Below are 24,649 nucleotides of genomic sequence, written 5' to 3'. Positions count from 1 at the left end.
GAAAAACTGAGAGGCTGGGTAACTTCTACTAAGGTAACACACAAGTACTTGTTGAGTATCCCTTATCCAAAACACTTGGGACCACAAGTGTTATGGATATCAATTTTTTTCTGATTTTTTTTTGGGATTTCAGATTTTTGATTACTTGCTTTATAATCATGGGTTAAGCATCCCAAACCCCAAAATTCAAAATTGGAAATACTCCGATGAGCATTTACTTTGAGAATCATGTTGGCGCTCAAAAATTTTCAGCTTTTAGAGTGTTTTGGATTTTGCATTTTCAGATTTGGGATGCTCAACCTGAATATATAGAAAAGTCAGCATTTGAACCTAAGTTTGACTTTCTGATCTTCTACTAACTCTACTGTCCTACCCATTACTCTACACTGACTCAGCATTACAGGGAAAGACCCAAGATCACCAAAAGCCAGCTTCAAATCACTCATCTAATAGAAATTAGTGGAAATATTTCGACTTCCTAAACATCCATCTTTCCTTCACATTTTAAAGTCAAGTTTCTACATCTGCCTCTCGACTGAAACACTTCTCTATGAAATCACCATAACTACCAAATGCAAATATTTTTATCAAGTCCTCATTGCCCTAGAAATCTACTCATATTTTGTTATTGCTGCTCACTACAGTCTACTGAAAAATGTCTCACCTTTTGACTTGCCAGGGTGATATATTATACTAATTGTCTCCTTATCTCTCTAAGCACTCATTCCTTCCTCTGTCTTTCTTCTTTTTTTTTTTCACTTTTATTTTAAGCTCTAGGGGCACATGTGGAGGTTTGTTACATGGGTAAATTGCATGTCATGGGAGTTTGGTGAACAGATTATTTTGTCACCCAGATAATAAGCATGGTACCTGATAGATAGTTTCTCAATCTTCACCATCCTCCCACCCTCCACCCTAGAGTAGATCCTGGTTTCTGTTGTTCCCTTCTTTGTGTTCATATGTACTCAGTGTTTAGCTCCCACTTATAAGTGAGAATATATGGTATTTGGTTTTCTGTTCCTATGTTATTTCACCTAGGATAATGGCCTCCAGCTCCATCCATGTTGCTGCAAAGAACATAATCTCATTCTTTTTTCTGGCTGCACAGTATTCCCTGCTGTATATGTACCACATTTTCTATATCTGATCTACCATTGGTGGGCATTTAGGTTGATTCCATGTCTTTGCTATTGGGAATAACACATCAATGAACATACAACTGCATGTGTCTTTATGGTAGAATGATTTATATTCCTTTGGGTATATACCCAGTAATGGCATTGCTGGGTTGAATGGTAGTTCAGTTTTGAGTTCTTAGAGGTATCTCCAAACTGCTTTCCACAGTGGCTGAACTAATTTACATTCCCACCAACAGTGTATAAGCATCCCCCTTTCTTCACAACCTCACCAGCATCTGGTATTTTTTGACTTTTTTTTTTTTTTTTTTTTTGAGACAGAGTCTCGCTGTTGTCCCCCAGGCTGGAGTGCAATGGCAAGATCTTGGCTCACTGCAACCTCCATCTCCTGGGTTCAAGTGATTCTCTTGCCTCAGCCTCCCAAGTAGCTGGGGTTAGAGGCGCCTTCCACCGTGCCCGGCTAATTTTTTATTTTTAGTAGAGACAGGGTTTCACCAGGTTGGCCAGGCTGGTCACAAACTCTTGACCTCAGGTGATCCGCCTGCCCCGGCCTCCCAAAATGCTGAGATTACAGGTGTGAGCCATCGCACCAAGCCCACAGTATCAACTCTATGCATTCTTTTCTGATTTCATTAATCTCATTATCTTCATTTGATATTTAGTCAATAGTTACTGTCAGTTATGTGTTAGTTTTTATACTAGAAACAGTCTTTTCTCCATCTCCTTTAATCCAATGATTTGAACATTTTTATTCCTTTCCAATGTCTGTCCCACATTTCTTACTGCATGTAGGACATTTCTTACTCAAATGTCTCACAAATGACATAAATTCAATATGACCCAAATAGGCCATTTTTTTATACCAAGTCTTATTTCCTACCCTGCTATTCATCCCAGTACCATCTTTTCAGTCAGAGTTCAGATCATATAGTCATTTCTGAATCTCCCACTTACTTGCCTCACTTTCAAGTTCATTTTTAAGATCTGTAGATTTTGCCTCCCTAATTCTTTATGACCATTCCTTTCTTGCTAGCCCCCTTACCTCCACTCTCATTCACACTCTTACTGTTTTTTACCCTCCTCCACTCATTCCTGCCCACCAGTGGCTCCAATCCAACTTGCAGATTTCCATTTAAATTAAGCTTCCTAAAACATAGCTTAGGTTGTAACTACAATGCAAATTTCATGAGAGCAAAGATTTCATCTACTTTATTCACTTGTATATATCCATTGTCCAAGACTGTGTATGTCACATGAAAAGTGTTCAATAAATATTTGTCAGTGAATGAAAGTAATATATGACTCCCCTCTTCAAACACCTTTTATGACTTCAACGGCCTTCAGAATATTCTACAGACTCCTTCACCTGGCTCTCCACAATTGCCCCTGAGTCTCGTTTCCAATCTTATTTCTTATTTTACCTCTCAATGCACCTTCAACTCCTACTAAAATGAACAGCTAGCCAGCTTACTTCTGTGTCTTTCGATGATCTTGTTTTTTGTCTTGAGATTCCTTTTCTTCATCTAAGCTTACCCAAACATTACCTACTTTTCAAGGAAAGCCATTTTCGAATCTTCCCTTTTTCCCTGAGCCCCCAAGCTGGAAGACATCTTGTCTCCATCTCAATTCCTATAGGCATTTCTCTGCACTTTAAATGATGTTTAGTACTTCTGACATTGTATTAGAGAGAGGCTGGGGTGGATAGTGTTTAATAGTGTGAACTTTGAAGCCCGACTGCCTGAGTTTAAATCGTGATTCTGGGGCTTACTGACCATAGACGCATTTCTTAATTGCTCTCAGATTATGGAGCATAAATCAAAAGTAATGACAGCTACCTCTTCAGGTTGTTGTGAGGGTGGCGTGAATTAATGTATTGAAGTGCATGAAACAGTTTCTGGCACACGGTCAGCACCCAATAAACATAGATAATATTATGTTATTACTATTTTCAGGCTTATTTTTATGTATACATATAGTATGTAATTTTATGTCAATATGTATAAATAAACTTTGGTATTGTTTATTTCACTGTCACTTTGAGAGCACAGTTCTCATTTGATTTGTATGAGAAACTACTTAGAAAGAAATAGACGTGCGAATGAAACTATGCTTGAAATACTGGTTACTGTGAGTGTTGAAAATCCATTTTGTTTAATGAAAGCTTCAATTGTTAATTTTCCATAAATTTTAGTTCTTAAACGTTAATATTGACTCATTTTGGAAAAGCTCTTTAAAGTCTTGGGATATAAACAAGGCTTGATACCCCCATTCATGATAACAAACATATTATAGTGAAAATTGTAAGAGAGATATTTTATCTTTCATAATGCCCTCCTTGGGAAAATACATTGACTTGTCCCTTCTCTTTCAATCAGCCCCCAAAGTTGAGATTGCCTGAAACACACTTTGGTAAAAGGAGTTTCTTTTTCCCAAACATCCTGAGTAACACAGGAAATCACACCAATGACTGATAGATATGTTAATAAAATTAATAAAGTTGTTTTAAATACATACCATGGGGCAGTGGCAATGAAAACATTGAGAAGGCTGGGACTATTTGCCAACTTTCTTTGATCTCCATTAGAACCTGGACAAGATCCACATAATTTCAGAACTTCTTCTCCAAACAAGAATTGAAAAGCTCAGGAAAAGTTTGACCACAGAAAAATGTCAAAGAGTTTTGTGTCACTTTCTCCTCCTCCCTTCCTCTAACCTTGAATAAGTTTTTAGGGTTATTGGTCTTTGGGAGAAGACTTTCCAGACCAAAAAAAAAATGATATTCCTCTATGTGATAGGTAACAATCACTACCCATCCTATTGGAAAATTCTCAAAGTGTAAATTGAGGGGATAAAAAAAATAATCTTAAGTCCTTTAAATTATTTCTAAGATGAACTACAGTAGTGCCTCTCTTGTGCCTTTCATAATTCTGATAATAAAACATTCCAGGTATTAGTCAAAGATTAATGGTATTGAAAATAATTTAGATTATCAGCATGTGATTTTCATTCCACATGAGGTCCATTTGCAGTTTACATGGTTTTCTAAATTACATTAAAATAAAATGTCAGAAAGTTCAAATTTTTTTCATGTTTAACAGCATCAATCTTTAAAGAAAAGTTATTGCACAAAGGTCTGTGCATATATCAGCCATTCTCCATAGAGGTAAAAGAAGTCATTACGCCTGGTTATGAGAGAGAGTTTCATGAATGTAAGAGACATAAATCATTTCCCACTGGAGACCATATTAGTCTAGATGGAAGAATGTCTGTTTCTTGATAGTGAGAACGCAACAAATTACTTTTGTTTGCTCCTGAGTCTGTGGTTGTCCTTGAGAGGTCTGTTAGCATGTTGACTATTGACTATTCAATATTAGCATTATAATGACTTACAATGATCTGAGTCATATAAATATAATCTTTCAGTTCTCTAAAGATTTTAGTTTTTCCTCTCTAATATCTATTCACCTCCAACACCTTTGCAAATACATTATTCTCTGGGAGTTACAAAGAAAGTTATTCTCTGCAGGAAGCAGCATTTCACTTGCTCTCAGGAGCCAACCACATTTCACCTCAATTCTTTGCTCCCACTTCAACAATTCAATATTGGATTAAATTCAAGGCTGTGACCCCAAATAGAATGAGACCTGGATATTTATGAACCACTTGACCAGGCATTCTTCCCATGATTTACTCCATAAATCCTTTTTAGTTTTTACAGTAGCTTTACAAATCTTTGGAAAATGGTTGTGCGATGCAGTTTTAAAAAGTGCAATGAGTAGAGGTAGCTTTTTCACCTGGTATGGTAAATTGTTGATTCTCTTTTGGAGTGGAAAACAAGTGTTCTTATTTGGATGCAACCATTGCATTGATTAGACAACCCTAAATTCATCTTTCATCCATGACCTGAAAGAAATTTTGAAATTCATGCAATGTATACCCGTAGTGGAAAAATGTACTTTTTGAATTGATTCCTGAATGTGACTTCTAAGAAGAGCTATTAAGAAGTGGTATCTTCTACAGAACAGTAAACAGGCATGAAAATACACAAGTTGATAAGATATGGAACTGCCCCAAAAGAGGAATTAATAGTGGTGGGGCTTGGGACGGGAGGACAGAGAGACCTAGCCAAGGAAGGAAGGGCTATATTATAATAGAGTACAAAGTCCTTTAGTCATCCAAGAGAAGGGGCACCTTCTGCATCCCTTATGAGGAAGATCAGAGAAGGTATTCTAGTTAACTTTTGCTACATAACAAGCCAGCCCAAAACTTCATGGCTTCAGTAAAAATTACTTGTTTTGTTCATGAATCTACAATTTGCTCAAGGCTCAGTGGGGCTTGCTTATCCCTGTTTCAGTTGATATCAGTTGGGGTAGATTGCCTGATGCTGGAGGATTCACTTCCAAGAGGGCTCACTCACATGCCTGGAAAATAGGTGCTGACTGTCAGTTTTTCTTCATGTGGGCCTCTCCATGGAGCAGTTTGGGCTTTTTCACAGTGTAAGAGTTGGGTCCCAAGAGCAATTATCCTAAGGGACAAGAAATTAAAGCTGCAAGCTTCTCAAGGCCTGCCCTAAAAACAAGAATAGTTTTGCTTCTCCCATATTCTATTTGTCAGTCAGTGACAGAGCTCTGATTCCAGGGGATGAGACATAAACTCCACCTTTCCATGGAGAAGTATCAAAAAGTTTTGATGCCATTGAATTAAAGCTGCCATACAAAGTTTCTTGTAAATGACACTGAGCTGAATGAATACTAAACAGCAAGTAGGCATAATCCCAGTCAAGAGAAGTTCTCTTTGCTCAGAATACCCTTTCTCTCCTTGTCTACCTGGAAAATTCAACTCTTTGCCAAAGCCCTACCTCTTCTCGAAAGCATTACCGGGCCTTGCCTCTAAGTGTACAATTGGAGATCTACCAGTATACTGATGTTTTTAAAACTTTAAACTTTTTTCTACAATAAAATATAAATTAAATAACTTCCCTTCTGACTTAAAAGCTGCAAAATGCTCATGACAGTAACTATATACATTAAAATTAAATCTTAAGCACAATAAATATCTCTCGAATAGCAACATAGATGCTTACTTCATTATTTCACTTCTTTATTTGCTTTTCTTTGTCTATAGTTTGCCCCAAAGGTATTTTAATAATATCAGGTTCCACATATACCAGTTTGTACCAATTAATATTTAGAATATACCTGCTAATAACTTCATTTGCATAGCTCTACTAATGTGGGCACAATGCAGCCTTAAGAAAGTCTTAGTTTTTCTCGGTTTAGTTCACCTCTCTTCTCTTCTCCTCCTCTCTCTCTTATTTCCTATTTCTTTTTCTTTTCAAGTGACTTTCAACTAGGTAGAAAATGCATTTCACATCACTGTGCCGGCCTCCAGGCTCTGTCTATTTCATTCACCCAGGAATGCCCTGTCTGAATTCTTTCTCTCATTTAGCAGCTATCTATTGAAGTTGGACAAATGATAGAAATTCATTTCTTAAAGAGCCAGAACATCATCTTGAACAAGAAGTTAAAAGAATTCAGCAAATCCAAAGATGAGCTAATATGGGTGAATCTTAGAGGCATTATGCTAAGTGAAATAAACCAGACACAAAATGAAAATTATTGTATGATTCCACTTGTATGAGCTACCTACAACAGTCAAATTTATACAGACATAAAGTTGAAGGAGGTTACCAGGAGCTGGAGGAAGAAGAGAATGAGGGCTTATTGTTTAATGAGTACCTGAGTTTCAGTCTGGGATGATGAAAACATTCTAGAGATGGATAGTGGTGATGGGTCAACAATAATATTAATATAATATTAATGTACTTAATAGTACTCAACTGTATACTTAAAAATGGTCAAGATAATGGTACCCCGTTTATCCTGATGTGATTATTACACATTGTATGCCTATATCAAAATATCTCATGTACCCCGTAAATATATGCACCTACTATGTACCCATAAAAAAAATTTTAATGGCTAAATGGCCAGGCATTGTGGGTCACTTCTGTAATCCCAGAACTGTGGGAGGCTAAAGCAGGAGGATCACTTGAGCTCAGGAGTTCAAGACCAGCCTGGGCAACATGGCAAGGCCACATCTCTACAAAGAATTCAAAAATTAACTGGGTGTGGGAGCGCATGCTTGTAGTCCCAGATACACTGGAGGCTGAGGCAGGAGGATTCCTTGAACCCAGGAACTGGAGGAAGCAGTGAATGACACTGCACCCCAGCATGGTCGAGATCCTGACTCAAAAAGAAATGGTTAAAATGATCAATTTTATGTTATGTATATTTTGCCACAATACAAAAATGGGGAAAAGCCTATTCGCTTTTAAGTATCCTTAAAAAGGCACAGCTTCTTCAGCTAACAGACTAAAATTTTTTTAATGGAAGTATTAAGGTATTTAGAGAGTGCAAAATATCTTATTTTAACTCAAGAAGTTAGGGTCCTGTTCCTAAACACAAGCCTCTGTAATCCTGGGGAAGTCAGTGCTGTTGGAGATCTCAGGTTGATCTTCTGAAAAATGATGGATCTAGGCAAAAGATATGTTTCTCCAGGTTTACATACCACGGACACCATCTTTACTTGGAAACTTTATTAAAAATGCATTATGTCAGAAGCTCTCTGGGGATGGGTTGTGGAATCTGCATATTTAAAGAGCCCCTAGGTAGGTCTTGTGCCCACTTAAATTTGAGAATCACTAGACCAGATGCTTTGTTTATGGCCCTTTCAGCTCTGAAATTTGAAAAAAAAAAATGATTCTGCAAGACAGAGTCTCTTTGCTTTTGCAGGATAAAGAAATGAAGAAAATAATACTTTCTGCTTGTGTTGGAGCATTTTTTTCATTTGGTATCCCCATCTCCAGTGGCTAGCCAATCAAGAATAGTATTGTTTATTCTTCCCACTGTTTTGAAGATACAAAAGGAAAAGCTAAGCCAGATGGCACCTAAAGGCTTCCATTACCATTTTCATGTTTTTCCCTTTGCATAAAAACTGTCCATGCCTCCATCAGAGCTATGATCACTAGTACAATGTTACACTCTAATGACTCATGACATTAAATTATATGTTAGCCTAACATGACCAAATTACAATATCAGAATAAAAATTTCTTTTTTCAGGTTGAATCCCATAACTTAATCCAATTATAATACTGGCTGAATTTTTCACAATTATGTCTCAGTCTTGATTTAGGGAATCTTCTCTTTATCATAAAAATGCATTTTGTTAAACATGTCTTCATTATAATCAATTTCTCAAAAGTAAAGTTAATCAAGAGAAGGAAAAAAGTTTTGTTCTGATTTGATTTGGAATGTGTATGTGTGTTTACTGTACTGAAATAGATTCTGTCTGAGACTGTATATAAGATAAAAAGTACAGAAGAGTAGTCAGAGAGTTATTACCCACCCCTGACTGATGGTGAATAGATTATCTAAGTATCCTGTAAAAGGCACAACTCCTTCAGGTGTATTTTACAAATTAATTAGAACTTTCTAGCCAAATTTGTGTCTTAAAGACACCAGCTAGAACTTGGCTAGTTCTAGCAAAGAAGATTATTTTATTCTGAAACAGGTTTTTGTTGTCGTTTTACTTATTTGAACTTTTTTCTTGAATATGTGTATCTTTGCACATAAAATATATTGACTTATGAATGTGATTAAAATGGAAAATAATTAGTTGATTTTAGAGAGACAGAGAGAGGAGAAGAGAAGTGTGAAGGAGAGAGGGAGGATAGGAAGGAGAGAGGGAGAATGGGAAGGACAGAGGGAGAATGGGAAGGAGAGGAAGAGAGAGAGACAGAGAGAGAGGAAGGGGCGGGTAATAAGCAAGAGAAAAATGCCAATCATATGCTTTGCTAGTGTGTAAAGTCTGATAACCCAAGGGAGAGAGGACTACTCTGGCCTAGTGAAACAAAGGAAAGAGAAATATGGTAGAATATTCTCCTGGTGCTTCACCAAATGTGACACCAGAAGTCTGACAGAAGTCATGTCAGCATTTGAGCTCCATAAAACTCAGGCTATCGACCTACCATGTGAGAATCTCAAAATGAGTTTAGGTAGGGGCAGAGGAGTTGAAATCCAATAACATATGCAACAGTGATCACACCAAGATTGCACATAGAAAGCAAATTAGTCCTCTAATAGAGACGCCAATTTGAAATTCACCCTCTAAGCAGGTTTTTAAGCACACTCTTCTTTTACTTTTCTATTTACAAAAATGGAACACCACCAGAAAAACAAGAATTTGAAAGATGAGATGAGAAAAGTAAGTTGTAATTGGAAACAGACAGAATGTGTACACACACACATACACACACACACACACACACACACACACACACACACGTGCATGCACAGGTGATGAGAGAGTAGTTTGCCTACATGGTGTATCTGACTGAGAAGACTTTTTGCTCTGGTTGTCTTACAGGAAATGACTAAATCTCATGATGTGAAATATTTTCTTGCATATTATATTGGAAAAGAAAATAATTGTCCCAAACTCCTTAGGGGCAGTGTTGTCTTATAATTCCCATATAGTATATGCTCTTCAAGTAAGTAACTCCAGAGTTGAGTAAGACAAGACTCGTGACTCAGATGGCATGCTGTGCTCCCTAGACTAGACATTGCATCAGTCTGCCTATACTCACATCTGCTGTTAAAGGATTGCCTCCAGTAAAATATGTCTTTTAATTCCTTACACAAGAATCTGGAAAAAAAAAAAGTAGTATTCTCTATTTCTTAAATTTAGCAGCAGGTTAATCACTGATAACAATAAAAATACAGAACAATCATCTAGCACAGGTAAATATTGTGGCAAAAATTTCACCCTGAAGAATTCAGTCAAAGATATAAGTAAGTACACATCATTGTCATGTTCCACAATATATCATCTGCTTTAAAGAAACTGTTATGTCGCTGTAGTAGATTTAATGATTAATCCCATTTCTTCTCCACTTTCTGCAATCACAACCTTAACAATGCCTCCTTATGAGTGGAATGTACTTCCCAACCCCTAGTCTTAGGGGTTGGCCATGTGATTTGCTTTAGCAAATGGTAAATGAGCAGGAGTGAGAGGTGATATAGTTTTCAGCCTGGGCCTTAAGGGATCTATATGTTCCTGTTTGTGCTTCTGCTGTGATTCTGAGAACACGTCCATCTAGGCTGCTGGTCTCAGAAAAAGGATAAAAGACGTGAACAGCAGGGCTGCACTAGCCATTCACATCCAGGAGAAGAAATGATTGTTGCATAAAGCCATTGAGCTTTATTCTACATTACTGTGACAATAGCCAATTGAAATAGTAAATATACTTTGGTTTTTGGTTTTTCCTAAATGCATATTGAAAATTAATAATATTAGCCATCTGTATGAAAAAAAATATAAAGGCTATGTTTTATTTTTTAATGGTTCACTGCCCTAAATAAATTTCCAAAAAGTAGATGTTCCCTTGTCTAGTGATGTCATTATATTTTATTTATACATCATAAACACACTGTTTATTTCTGCTCATTTTTTTGTAAGTAACACTTGTTACCACCAATCTTGAGATGATACACACACTTCTGTACTAAATTTTGGAAAAAATATTAGCTACCCACTCCTTATATCAAAATATTGCCTAATAATGCATTTTGTTTTAATCCTTCATGAATTTCCAGGAGAAATGAACTGATATTTGGGTTTGTGAGATATATGAAAATAGTGAACATGAACTTCTGGTTTAACCCTTGTGATGATATGGAATCATAGATCTGTTAATTACTCTTGTGGTTTGTCTTCGTAGAGATAATCATGTACAAAATTCCTTTCCAATTTGTTATATAATATTAGAAATACTTCCAAAATTGGCATGGATTTATTGTTATCATTTGTTGGCACAATCATTAAAACGAAACCCATAAAGCTAGATAATTAAATGTTTACAAAGCTATAGTACTCAAAACAAAAACACTGTGAAAAGAGATTTTTTAAATAATAGTTTTTGCATGCCTTTTGAATAATTGGATTATTCTGAATTTCTTCATGTTTAGTTCCTGAATCTAAGTCATACCGTCTACATAAAAATAGATGTCAGCTGAAGAAAACCAGGCAATGGATTTGTCTTGACGACAATCTTTTTATATATTCAGACTTCATTTAACATTAGACTTGTCTGTATTTGAAATTGGTATTTCTTTACATTTCTGAATTTGGGGAAATGGCACAAGAGAATAACATTAATTTCCTCTGCATTTTGGCCTAATCAAATTTGAGCCTTTCAAGAGACACGGCCAAGTCAATTCAAAGAGACATTTGAAAAGACTACTGTTAATATATCTTTAAAATGAATTGGTGGCATAAACTGTTGCTGGGTGAGTTAGGTATAGTTGTAGTTTTTAGTAACCCTAAGAGAAGATGCAGTGCATTCTAAAATGTCACAAGGAGTTTGATTGCTCAAAATTCTGGAAGATTGGTTCTCTGCAAGGCTTCCTGATGTCATTGTTCCCAGAGAAATGTTGTTCCAGTACGTATAGCAGTTGCAGCCATAACTATTTATGTGTCATTCTAGCCATTGTTATTACTACATGCTTCACATACCGCCACTGAGGTCTAAAGAATTAGTGGACTTCATATTCTGGAGAGAACACTTGAAGAACCAAACAGAAGTTTGCTGTGAATCTGCATATCCAACATTCTTGTTCATAGGTTCTCAGGATTAGTTGAGTGATGCCTTAAAGAAAGTAAGTCAGATGATACGTCTTCCTGCTGCCTGCACCACATCATGAGTGTTATTCCTATAGAGGAGGAGTAAAGAGTGGGAAGAAAATGAAATCTGTCAATACTGTGAATATATAAATAATAAAAGTAGCAGTAGGACTGATTAATTCTGAATCATCTTTATAAAATGACTGGAGCCGTGAAAATGCTCAGTCTGCACAGCTGATTGAGAAATGTATGCAATCTGTTGATCAGAATTTATTTGTGAATGCTCTCTTCCAGAGATTTATATACCAGAGTTCTTAAAACTAATTTTGTCCCCATGAAAAGAAAACTACAGATCTGTAAGATTGCAATTTAAAGTGGAAGAAAGCATGTTCCCACTTGAAGAACAACTTTCAAACAAACAACTGATACAAAAAAGTCAGAAGCTGTTTTGTTTTATATAATAGTTTCAGAATACTTCCAATCAGTATATACCTTGGTTTGGTGAGAAAATAAAAAGCTAAATCCTTAGATCATTAACTAGAAATTTTTGTAAAATAGATAAAAGCCGTGGGTTTTAGTTCAGTGATCCCATGAAGAGGAATATATTCACCATTGGTCTCTTAATCTCAGATAGAATGTACATGTTACTTTATTTTATAACTAAAGCAACTATGTTGTGATATTATATATAATATTATAACAGGAGAAGTCCTCTTAGCTAACTCAGTAATCAATAACATTGTACGTTGTGTGTTATTGTAACCAAAAAATATGACAGAACCCCATTTCATAAGATCAGTTTATCCACCTATATGATTTATATTTGAATATTCATTTCAGTACTTTATGTTGCTTAAACAAAGCTACTGTATTAGTCCATTTTCATACTGCTATAAAGAACTGCCCGAGACTGGGTAATTTCTAAAGGAAAGAGGTTTAACTGACTCACAGTTCCACATGGCTGGGTAGGCCTCAGGAAGCTTATAATCATGGCAGAAGGTGAAGGAGAAGCAAGCATCTTCTTCACAAGGCCACAGGAAGGAGAAGTGCCCAGCAAAGTAGGAAGAGCCCCTTATAAAACCGTCAGATCCCGTGAGAACTCACCCACTGTCATGTGAACAGCATGGGAGAAACTGCCCTCATGATTCCATTACCTCCACCTGGTCCCTCCCTTGACACATGGGGATTATGGAGGTTGTGGGGATTACAATTTAAGATGAGATTGTGGGGTGGGGACACAGCCAAGCCATACCAAAAACTCTGTTTTTTTGTTTTTGTTCAATGGAAATGATTTAGAACTTTATTTTCTGATGTTTCTTTCTCATAAAACCACGACACCAAAATCTACTTTTCACTGCTCCATTCAACTAGTAGAGAATAACTAATCTCTTTTCAAGTATTTGTTTCTCAATTATGGTGGTTTTAGCTAAGAACAACTTATGGCATGCTTTTCTAAATAATATTAGAACACATAAATTATCTGTACCTGGTATTACCACATTCATTGCTCATTTTAAGATCTCAATTGATACATTCAATTCATATATATTTAAAATTGATTCATTTAGAGCAAGAGATACAGGCATTTTAATGTATTACACTGCTACTAAAGCTTAGCAAATTATTCTTTTTTGTGCCCGCAAATTATCATCCATTCATGTCCTAAAAATAAAATTGAATTTATTATACTTTCTCATTTATCCAAAAAAAAGGTTTTTTTTTTAACAATAGATGCAGATACACATTTTCAAGCTAAAAATATGTGTGAATGTGGCCTCTTTCTCATAGTATTTATTTTAGGAGTCTAGCAATAATTTTTCTTAGGTTATCAGCACATGTCTTAGTCTGAATTATTTGAATTCAGTCTGTGTCTTCAAGTTCAGATGGTTATGTGATCTTGTTAAGATCTCAAAGTAGTGGGAATGATGGAGTATACAACAACCTCATTGTTTTTTATGGCAACTGTCATTTACTGAAGGACATAAGGCTAGCAGAACATGGTCAGAGGAAGAATCAAAGTTTGGTCAGCCAACTCTTCTCCACAGCTACAAGCTGCTAGACAGGCATAAATTTTTCCAAACCTACACAAAGGGACTTAGGGCCCTTGGCTGAGAGCGACATTCTAACCACTTCCCTATTTATGGCTGGTGGGGTTTGTACATTTACTCATTTCTGAATAACATTTCTGGACTGTAATAAGCAATGTATTCATTCTGCTTTACCATTTTCACTAACCTTAACCTCAATGTATACTCAATTAAGCAATTAAAAACAGCAGTTTTAATCTTTTGACATAAATGATTTCCTCCGAAGCAAAATGCTGGAAATCCCCTCACATGCACCTTTTATTGATGAATACCTATAAGCACCACCTACAGTCGCTGGAGGCTGACAGGAACCAAACTTGATGATAACCACAGAGCTGAGAATTTTCAACTCATTCTTTTTCCCTGTATGGTTTTTCTAGCTGCATTATTTCCCACTCTTTAAAGCTACAACTGGTGAACTATTCAAATATTTAAACTTTGGAGAAAAAAATATCAACTTGTCACAACCCTCTTTTTATATTCTAAATTCATATACCTGTTTGGTACTTAAACGAAAAATATGCTGAGGAACAGGTTGGTCATAAGACTGTATAGAACGTGCATCTTCCATCCTATTGAGGTGACTCCTAGACAATGGGAAAAATGCTTTCACTCGACTTGCTCATTAAATATGACTGTAGCTGCTAATCTTTTGGCGCTGTCTTGAACTTTAATTAGATGTGCTCTTCTCTTGAAGCTTGGAACTGCAGTATCCAGAGACCATAGAATCACAGAGTTGAAAACAAAATCTTGGAAATCATTGAATCCACTTATCAGATGAGAAAAAAAAAATAAGCCCATGGAGATAGCCATTTTAAAACATATCATTCTATTTAGCCTCCAATGAAAAACAATGAGTTACTATGTTTCAATAATGTTGATGTTAAGAAATTATTTGATAGCTTCCTCGCTTCGTCTCCTATATTCCTCCAAGGTTACTAGTTAGGAAGACTATCATTCAAATTTGGAGACTACGTAAGAAGCAGAAACAGCATATAAAGAGGCACATGAAATTGGAACTTTTCTGGTAAAATCTTCTTTCTTAAACTCTCCTCAAATAAGCCGTTGGTGGCAGGAGGTGAAACACAGCCTCCACCCTTTAGCACAGTCCGTACTTGTCAGCATTTCCCAGGAAGGGTGATATCTGGAAATGATAGAGATTGTGGGAGCACATTGCATTATGGGTCAAGAATGTGAAGGTCAAGGAGTGGAGTCTTCCTTTACGAAGTAGTGTTAACTGCTTGACCTGGCATTGTTGTAAACAGAAGCCACCAGGAAGGATCATCCATAGAAAGGAATCTGTAGATATGACTGAAAACAAGAGAGATCCAGTTTTACCACTCTGGAAACATAGGTAATAGAAATCCCAAAAGGTACCTTATCAGTTGTTTGTTCCTTTCTGTACAAAAGGACTTAAATCCTTTCTGAACAAGAAGGATATTTGGGAATCCAATTTTGTTTTAAACTTGAGCTTAGCATTTTGGAACTATTCCAAAGACCACAGAATTCACAGTCATTAGCATATCACAGCAGACTCTTTTCAAATATTGCAAACCAGAACAGTCTGCTTGAAAACCTGGAAATACGACCTAGTGAGTTCAACTTGACTCTTTTTATTTCTAACCCTTACCCCTAGCCAATTATTGATAACTCATTCTGGTACCTGGTATGTATATGAACTTTGTTAGAAGAATTTGACAACTTTCTAATCATCTTTTTTTTTTTCCTTCTGCTTGATAGACATACATTTAGTAGAACTTTATTGGATTGTATTGATTATAAAGCACATTTCAGTTCATATCAATCCATTTTGCTGCACAATAAACAACCAAAAAAATTTAATTCAGTGGCTAATAACAACAATATTGATTTATTCATGGGTCTGCAGTTTGGTAGGGTTTGGCCAGTCATGGCTGGAAATGGTTTAGGTGTGCTTATCTCTAGGCCGTCGGTTCTGTTCAGGTCTATACCACGTATTTTCTTCTGAGACTCAAGCTGAAGGGACATCAGCTACTCGGGGTATGACAGAGTAGCACAAGGCAATGACAGAAGCACAAACAACACTTTTCAAAATCTCTCCTCTTGTCACATTTGTTTATAGCCCATTAGACAAAGCATGTCTTGTGGCCAAGCCCAAAGTCAAGGGGTATATGACCTATATGAGGCCTAATAGGGTATATGGCCTATATGAGGCCATGCCGGGAGTGTGAATGTATAATACTACTATGAATGTGAAAGGATTGAGGCCAATAATTCAATCTTCTATTGGAGACAAGCTCAACGAGTTAGTTAAAATGGAAGGCTGACTAATATTTACTAACTTTGCAACCCAAGGAAAAGAAAGCAGGATCTCTCTGACGATGACGGAATTTCCTACCCTCATCTTTGAAGTTATACTAAAGCTTAGGAACAACCATCAGATAGGACTGAATTGCTCCCCCTTCCAGATTCGGCATGTGAAATATGCAGCATCTTATTATAGCAGTAGCCAAAACAGCCGTTTTCTTCAATTTGGGAATACAAGTTGTAGGTGTGTTAATTTTCAATTAAGAGTTCTAAACTTATTATCTGCTTGGTAGCTCTTCCATGTGACAGTCATTCCATCTGACTATTAATGTTGGCTTTTGAACTAAATTTTAAAGGAACAGCCAAAATGTAAGGGCCATGTACTTTTTATAACCTGTTTGTGGTCTGGGTAAGAAAATAAAAATTATACAACTGTTCTTTTTGGCCAGCCACAAGCATGTAATGAAAATGACTGTTTTGGCTAGCAGACGTATTAGAAGCTTTAAAGGTGTTTAAAAAACAAAAAAAAAAAAACTGGAGAAAGGAGCCAGTGAATTTACCTCAAACAAAACAAGAACAAATAAACAAAACACTTGTCTGCATTTCCAAGGAAGGGTGATATGTAGAAAAGATAGAGATGATGGAAGCACATTGCATTATGGGTCATAAACGTGAAGGTCAAGGAGTGGAGTCTTCCTTTATGAAGTAGTATTAACTGCTTGGCAGGGCATCATTGTAAAAAGAAGCCACCAGAAGTGAAACAAGCAGCACTAAAAGTTAAAAAGTTTATGTGTAAACCTCATCTAAGGCAACAGAAGCCATTTCTATAAAATAGTATAGAACCTTTTATTATATATGGTCCTAGAGTATATTAAAATAAGTCTGTTTGGGTCCATTCGCAGCTCATTTGAAGATTTTTATAGGAAAAACATCCTCCAAAATATCATACTACAGTGCTTTGATGCTTTTTTCTTTTTATAAGGTACTGCCAGCCCAAATAGTAAGAAACCGATATGATTTTTGTCCATGTGAGGTGTTTAATTTCTTCCCAAAATATGGTTGTTGTGTAGATGTCACTAACAAAATATTATATAAGGAGCAATATTTGGGAAAATTTATTTTAATACCACCTTTTTCCTTTTTTACCCTAAAAGTATTTATTTTTTTCATAGCATACACTCTGTGTGTCAGTATCATTGTTTTTCATAAAAACATAAATTCTTACAGAAAATTTCCTGCAAGCTCCCCTAAGCTTGAAGAGACAAAGGAGATTTGTAACTGTAGCTCAGTCCCAATCAGGGCGAAATAATGCAGGGCTGACTTTATACTTATAACTCAGAAAAAGGTTATGCTTCCCATCTCTTCACAGAGCTAGTCTCTTAATTGATTCCGAACCAGGAACATGTACAAGTGGCCCATGATCTGGAACAGACTGGCGGATAATGGAATATTGAGACCTTGTCTATGATCAGCCATATTAACACTGGATAAGTCTGATAACACTGTGATTACATATGTATCAATATAATATGCTGTTAATGTATTAAAAACTTATTTACAACATGATTATTGCACAACTGTTACAGTACAGCCACATCAATCCTGTATCAAGTTAGACCATGTCAACTGGTTTTGTGTTGAGACACCTGTGTATGGACATAGTCTGAACTTTTCATAGTTTGTGCTAAATGGTAGCAATCAACATCGGTATGGCACTTACAGTTTACTGATAACTTTCATGCCCATTAACATAGTACCGCAATAACTCTGTGAAGTGCTGAATTTGTGTCCTGTTTCATGATTGTATTTGTGTTGATATCTCAGTCAGTCAGAATCCCAACAAGAAACAGATGGCCCATTCAAATTAGGGTAAGTTGAGGAGTGTTTATTTACAAGGCACTGCATACTCAGGATTGGGCCGGGTGTAGGGAAATCTCACAAGATAGCACAAGACTCTAGGACTAGCAGCAGCAGAGCTGTCACCTCTCCTAGACCTGAAGCCATTGTTGGGGAGAGAGGTTTCTCAGAGCCCAGAAAAAAAAAAAAAACAGATCATGCAGATTTTAATGCCTTGGGAGGAGCAGTGGCTTTCTCTTAAGGACAGAACTTGCCTGGAACTGATACTCAGGGAAAAAGGGATGAAGGGAATCAATACTCTGACCCAAGACTCTCCCTTCTCTGCAGTGGTTTGCTAGTCTTCTCCTTGGTCAAACCCAAACAGAAAACCATAGGGCATAGGAGTCCAATGATGTAATCCAAGTCAGCCCCCTGGAAGGTGGAAAAAGAAGGGAAAATGGATCTGGATCTGGAGGGATACCAAAAAAAAAAAAAAAAAAAAAAAAAACCATAGTTAGCATGCTTGTTTATTGATGTTTTCTTGCATGATATAAGAATCCAGATAAATATAGTAAGAGGTCTATTTTACTAACAATTTTAGGGACCTAATAATAATACTCCTTCTTTGAATGTATAACCCCTAGAATTGGTTCAGAAATGTAACTATGCCATTACAATTTCTATTAGTATTCAACAGTAGATTCATATCCATTCATCTATGACTGGAGTATCTGCCATTTGCTGGTTAGTTACTGTGTAAAGTACTTTGTAAGGTATAGAAATACACTTGGGATGCGATGGCTCATGCCTCTAATCCCAAGGATTTGGGAAGCTGAGGCAGGCAGATCACTTGAGTCCAGGAGTTTGAGATCAGCCTGGGCAACATGGTGAAACCCCATCTCTACAAAAAAATGCAAAGAGTACCTGCGCATGGTGGCATGTGCCTGTAGTCCCAGCTACTCGGGAGACTGAGGTGAAAGGATCACCTGAACCCAGGAAGTCGAGGCTGCAGTGAGCCATAATGGCACAACTGCACTCCAGCCTGGGTGACAGAGTGAGACCCTATCAAAAAAAAAAAAAAAAAAAAACATAAGAAATAAATTTGAGCTCAGTGACCTACATTCTAGTGCAGAAAAAAATGACCATCGTTGATTATGAGATTTTAAAGCAATAAACCACATGAGACATACTAATGAGTTCATAAGATCATTCAGAAATTGTTTATTATGAACACATAGTACTTTCAGTATGGCATTAAACAGAGATCATTGTCCTTAAACAAGTTAAAAGCAGAATCAAATCATCTGCAAATTAACACACCACTAAACTTTAAGCTTCTTGAGTGATTCTGTAATTTTTAAAATATCTTCAGCATTTCAGTGTCAAGATAGTGCAAACTCAATAAAAGCTTGTGGAATTGCATTAAACAAAACCAAAATAAATAGATATTATTAAAACTATATACAGTTGTCTTTCTAATCATATCTTCTCCATGAATAGGGAAGAAATAATTTTAGGAATTTAAATATCTTCTATCTTAATAGTTCCTCTTATTTCCCTCTTAAGCAATGTTCACTCCTTCAAAAATATTTATTGAGCATCTAATATGTACTTAACACTGTGCCAGGTGCTGTGAAGAATGCCAAGGAAATAGAATGAACTTCTAATTCTTTGGAGTTCCAATTAAATAACCCAAAGTTAAATCGGTTTGGGAGAGAACATTATGCCTTCGAGACTCTAGGCTTCTCTTGATTAGAAAGTCTTAAACATTTTAAGTAACTAAACAGATTAAGGAGAATTCAAGGATGCCTCTCACTAGTAAATTTGGATTAGTCTGGCAAACTTCAGACCTTAAATGCAAGATTTTTAATAATTAAAAGAAGAGAGAAAATGATAATTACAACATTTCTAGAATCTATGTTTACCATTCAGCCTTCTTAATCATTTCCTAAGTATATCTGGTGATCAGGGTTTTATAACTCCAGAAAATCTTTCTATACACCCCGTAAATCTCTTATTTTAAAAAGCTCTTCAATTTTGTATTTTGTTAAAACTTAAAAGTCTCCATGAAAAATGAGACAAAAGTCAGTGAGAGGCTGTAGCAATAAAAATCAGATGTGATTTTCTTTTGAATAACATCTGTTTTTACAATCCTTTCATGTTAAACTTTATAAGAATTTATTATAAACAGCTTTATTGACAGTTCAATCCTATTTTTAAAAGGATTTATTTTCCCCCAGTGGTAAGAGTTTTCTTGTCTTAAACCTAACTCGTTACAGATATTTCAGATAACTACATTTCACATTGTGCAAAGTAAAATTTCTGACCACCTGAATGTGACTTGTAGCTCCTGAGAACAATTTGTTTAGTACCGATATCATGCAGTGACATTGGTACAAAGGAATTTTCTTTATTTCACTGTACTGTTTTCAGTTTTATTCTATAGTTGTTAAATAAGACCATTAAATGTTTTTATTAGTCTTATTTCCTGTTTAACTAGGTGGGTTTTTTATCTCTGTTCAGTAAAGCATTGTGCTCTTCAAAGCAAGCAATTGAAAAGCAAATAGTGAGTATTTCTACTGTAAAAGTTTAACATTAAAAGATATACACACAGCCAGGCAAGGTGGCTCACGACTGTAATCCCAGCAATTTGGGAGGCTAAGGCAGGAGAATCGCTTGAGCCCAGGAGTTCGAGACCAGTCTGGGAACCATAGCAAGACTCCGTCTCTACCAAAAAATTTTTTAAAAAATAGTTGGATGTGGTGGAACACCTCTGTAATCCCAGCTACTCAGGACGCTGAGGCAGGAGGATTGCTTGAGCCTGGGAGGTCAAGGCTGCAAGGCTTCAGTGAGCTGTGACTATGCTACTGTACTCCAGTCTAGGTGAAAGAGTGAGACCCTCTCTCTCTCAATTAAAAAAAAAAATAAGATACACACACATATATTTGAGTAGGTATCTCTAATTTCATTTCAAGTATTTTATGTAACAACCATTTGTGTAGTGCTTATAACAGTCAATATGTAAATACTGACTCATCTTCTTTGACAAATCTACCTAGATACTTATTAGAGTCCCCCTTAGTCATTGAAAGGAAGGTTAAAATCAAAAGACGTTGTTTGCCAAAGTAATGAAAGAAAACTTATAAAAGCAATGTATCATGTCTGGGACTGAACTGAAACCCTTCTGATATGTGGTATTAACAGATCGTCTTTCATGACAGTACCAGTTATTAGAAATAAAATGATTGGAGTTATTATTAATACTAACAATAGTGGTATTCTTAAAATGACTTCCTTATTTATCTTCACCTTTATACATTCTACTACTGCTTCAAGACCCATCTTGAATTCCTCTTCCATAGAACATTCTGCATTAATTTCAGCCAACATTGATTCCTCTTTTTAAAATTTGTCTTGCACAGTGAATTAGAAAACCAGGAATTGGAAAACCAGAAAAGCTTATTAACTAAGAAGCAGAGAGGAGAGAGTTTCAACAAAGGGCCAATCTAAAGTGGTCTACTGTGGACACCATACTGATTATAGTTGGTGATTAAATCTTATCTTTCCAACTGATTATAAACTCCTCCAGGGCATACTCTTATATTCCACAAGATGCTTATCTGGGTGTAGAGGATGCATGCAGTTGGTATTTGCTGATTTATCAACTAACTAAATCTTAACATATTATTATTAAAAATTTAAAATAAAGTTAAATGTATCACTCTCCACCCCTCAAAGCCATTTCTGTTCTTTGTTTTCATAGCACCATTATTATTTCCTGCATAGTATTTTTTAAAAACTGTATTTTTAAAATTTATATATTTGTTTATTTGGGTATACTTCACTAGATTGTAAGCGTCACAAAAGCAGAACTATTATAACCCCAGCCGCTAACACAATGCCTAACAAATAGTAGGTTCTCAATATTTGTTGAATGAATGATTTACAGATATTACTTCATTATGAAAGATTTTGCTGAGTTGTCTTACATCTATTTTATCCAAAGCTAAAGCTCTTGAGGCAAAGGCCCAGAACATCTTCTATGTTCTCACAATGCTCTGAATCAGTGCTTCTCTTAGTATGCATAGCAATTGCCTGGAGAGCTTGTTAAAACATAGATTACTTAGCCCCAATGCCAGAGATGCTGATTCAGTAGGTTCCAGGTGATGCTGCTGCTGCCAGTATCTGGAGCACACTTTGAGTAGTAGGGCTCTAGGATGTTATATGTACAGACACATGCTGAATAGTGGGCTATGTGCTTACTTGCTGGCTAAATAATAAATGTTCTCGCTGAGTCATAGAACTTTGAAATTTGCAAGGACTTTTGCTATTATCTAGTCTATGGATATCAAATAACCTGATACTGTACTATAGTGCTTGACTGCATATAACCTGTCCATGACCTCAGAATCCTCATGAGCAGCCCAGCACCATCACTCCAAGTGAAACTACTCTCTTCTTGAGGTTGTCCCATTCTATCAATTAAAGATGAAGAACCAGGTTCTGAGAGTTGAAATCTCTTGAGTTCAAAGGTCCAACAGCCCAGGTCTTCTCAATTCTCATCAGTGTTTCAGCAGCTGAATACAAACTTATTAAGCTGTATCGGAGTAGTATCTGTCAAATTGGAGTGTCCATAATATGCTTAAACAGAGAACTACATTCCAATAACATGAACTTTCCTTATGCTTTCTTCATCATTGCTTGAAATTTTGCCCAAAGAAGTTTATACCAGTATATGTTAAATTACATCATAGCCTTCTTTGTATAAATCTTAGAGTAGTTAACTAAAGTACATCGCAAAGTTTTGTTGTTTCTTAGGTGATTTTAATTATGTGTGTTTACTTTCAGTAATGCATCTTTTCTACTTCATCAATATTATGTTATGCTAGCTGTAAGTACAAAATAATTGAGAACAAATTATGACGAATTGAACCAAGCCACAAAAAAAGGAGAAACCAAATACTTTTGTGACTTGAGCTTTTTTCAGTCCTTGAAACTTTAAGAATATCTGTCTTTATTAACTTTTGCTTTTTGCTGATGGTTTCTCTCATTTTATTATAGCTTATAGCATTGTAAATTAATTTAACATGAAAGGATAAAAACGTTGCTTTTGAAATGTTTCTCATTAAATTATGAAAAAATATGACACTAAATAAAAGAAAGGAATGCCTCTGGTACCAGCTTCTGTTTGTTCAATTATTGCAGTACCCAAAGTGAATTATTACACAGTTAACTCAGAGGCAATATTATTGTCATTATATTATAAAATAGATGAGTTGCAGTCTTCCAAAAAAAAAAATACAGCATAGGTCCTTTGAAAGAGAAATACCTTTTTTCCTTGTGCTTCATTTAAATATATCCTGACCCCAGTTTTGTTTTTGTTTTTGCTTTTTAGAGTTCTTGCTAATGATGGGCCCAAAGTTATATTAAGAACTGCAAAGTAAATTTCAACCAATTACTTTATCCAGGGGAGTCATTAAATTGAGGTACCTCTGAAATTTTGGAAGCAATGTACTGCCAATTAGCCGAAAGCACTACTCAATGTCCTTTCTACGGTTATAATCTCTCTAGTGTATTTTTAATTGAAGACAACCTCTATAGAGGAGGTGAGAAGTTGCTATTTATTGGTACTTGTTAGGATGGAATCAAGGGTGTGGAAGATATTCATCTATTTCTCTCTCCAGCTCCCCCACACAAAAAGAATGGTGCTTAATCCATCTGAAGCATTTGGGGAGCGAGGGTAAAGATGTAATATTTACCATGAGCCAAAACAGATCTTCAGAAGTGGAAAATGGATGCATATTGAAGTCCCTCAACTAAACAGACTTTCTTCCATATGGAATTCAATGCATTAATGTTTTCAAATTCTATAGCTTCAAATTCTTAATATTTTCAAATTATGTGAGCTTATGTCAAAACATTTAAGTGAGCTTTTAACAATGAGGCAAATATTTGAATCGTTTGTCTATATAACAAATACTATGATAAAGCATATTAAATGTTATAAAAATCCTAATATACTAATGTAAGCTATTATAAAGCACAAATAATTAAAGAGTAGTTATATGATCAATGTTTTATAATACGATAAACACATTAAATAATTAAAAACTCTTCCACCATGCAAAAATGACTAAATAAATTTTTAATTTCTAAGGCCTTTTGAGATTACTGTGAAAGAGGGTATAGTTTCAGGAAAGGTGAAACTTCCCTTCAATGTGTAAACCATTAAAGAACATAATAACCTACTGAGTGTGGGTCTCTATGATATGCCCTGGAAAGTATGGGCAACTATATTCCCCACCCAATTTTGTCTTTATATGATAAGGCAAAGCAAATAATTATAATGCAATAGATAAATGGTAAATCCCACCAAAGATTAACTAATCAGAGCAGGATGAAAATTATCAGTTTGGAAATCTATTGGAAGATTTCCAGATTAGATTAAAGTGCCCAGTAACCAAACTATCAAAATTATATGGCTTCAGTTAATTAATGATTTCCAAGGTTTTTAGTATACTGTATTACAAAACACATTAAGCATCTTAAGCATTCAAACAACATTTTTTTGATGATTCAGAAAGCATCACAAATTGTTATATCAGCTGATAATAACTT

This window comes from Pongo abelii, chromosome X, assembly GCF_028885655.2.
Source record: "Pongo abelii isolate AG06213 chromosome X, NHGRI_mPonAbe1-v2.0_pri, whole genome shotgun sequence".
Taxonomy (NCBI): domain Eukaryota; kingdom Metazoa; phylum Chordata; class Mammalia; order Primates; family Hominidae; genus Pongo; species Pongo abelii.
This window is presented reverse-complemented; position numbering follows the sequence as displayed.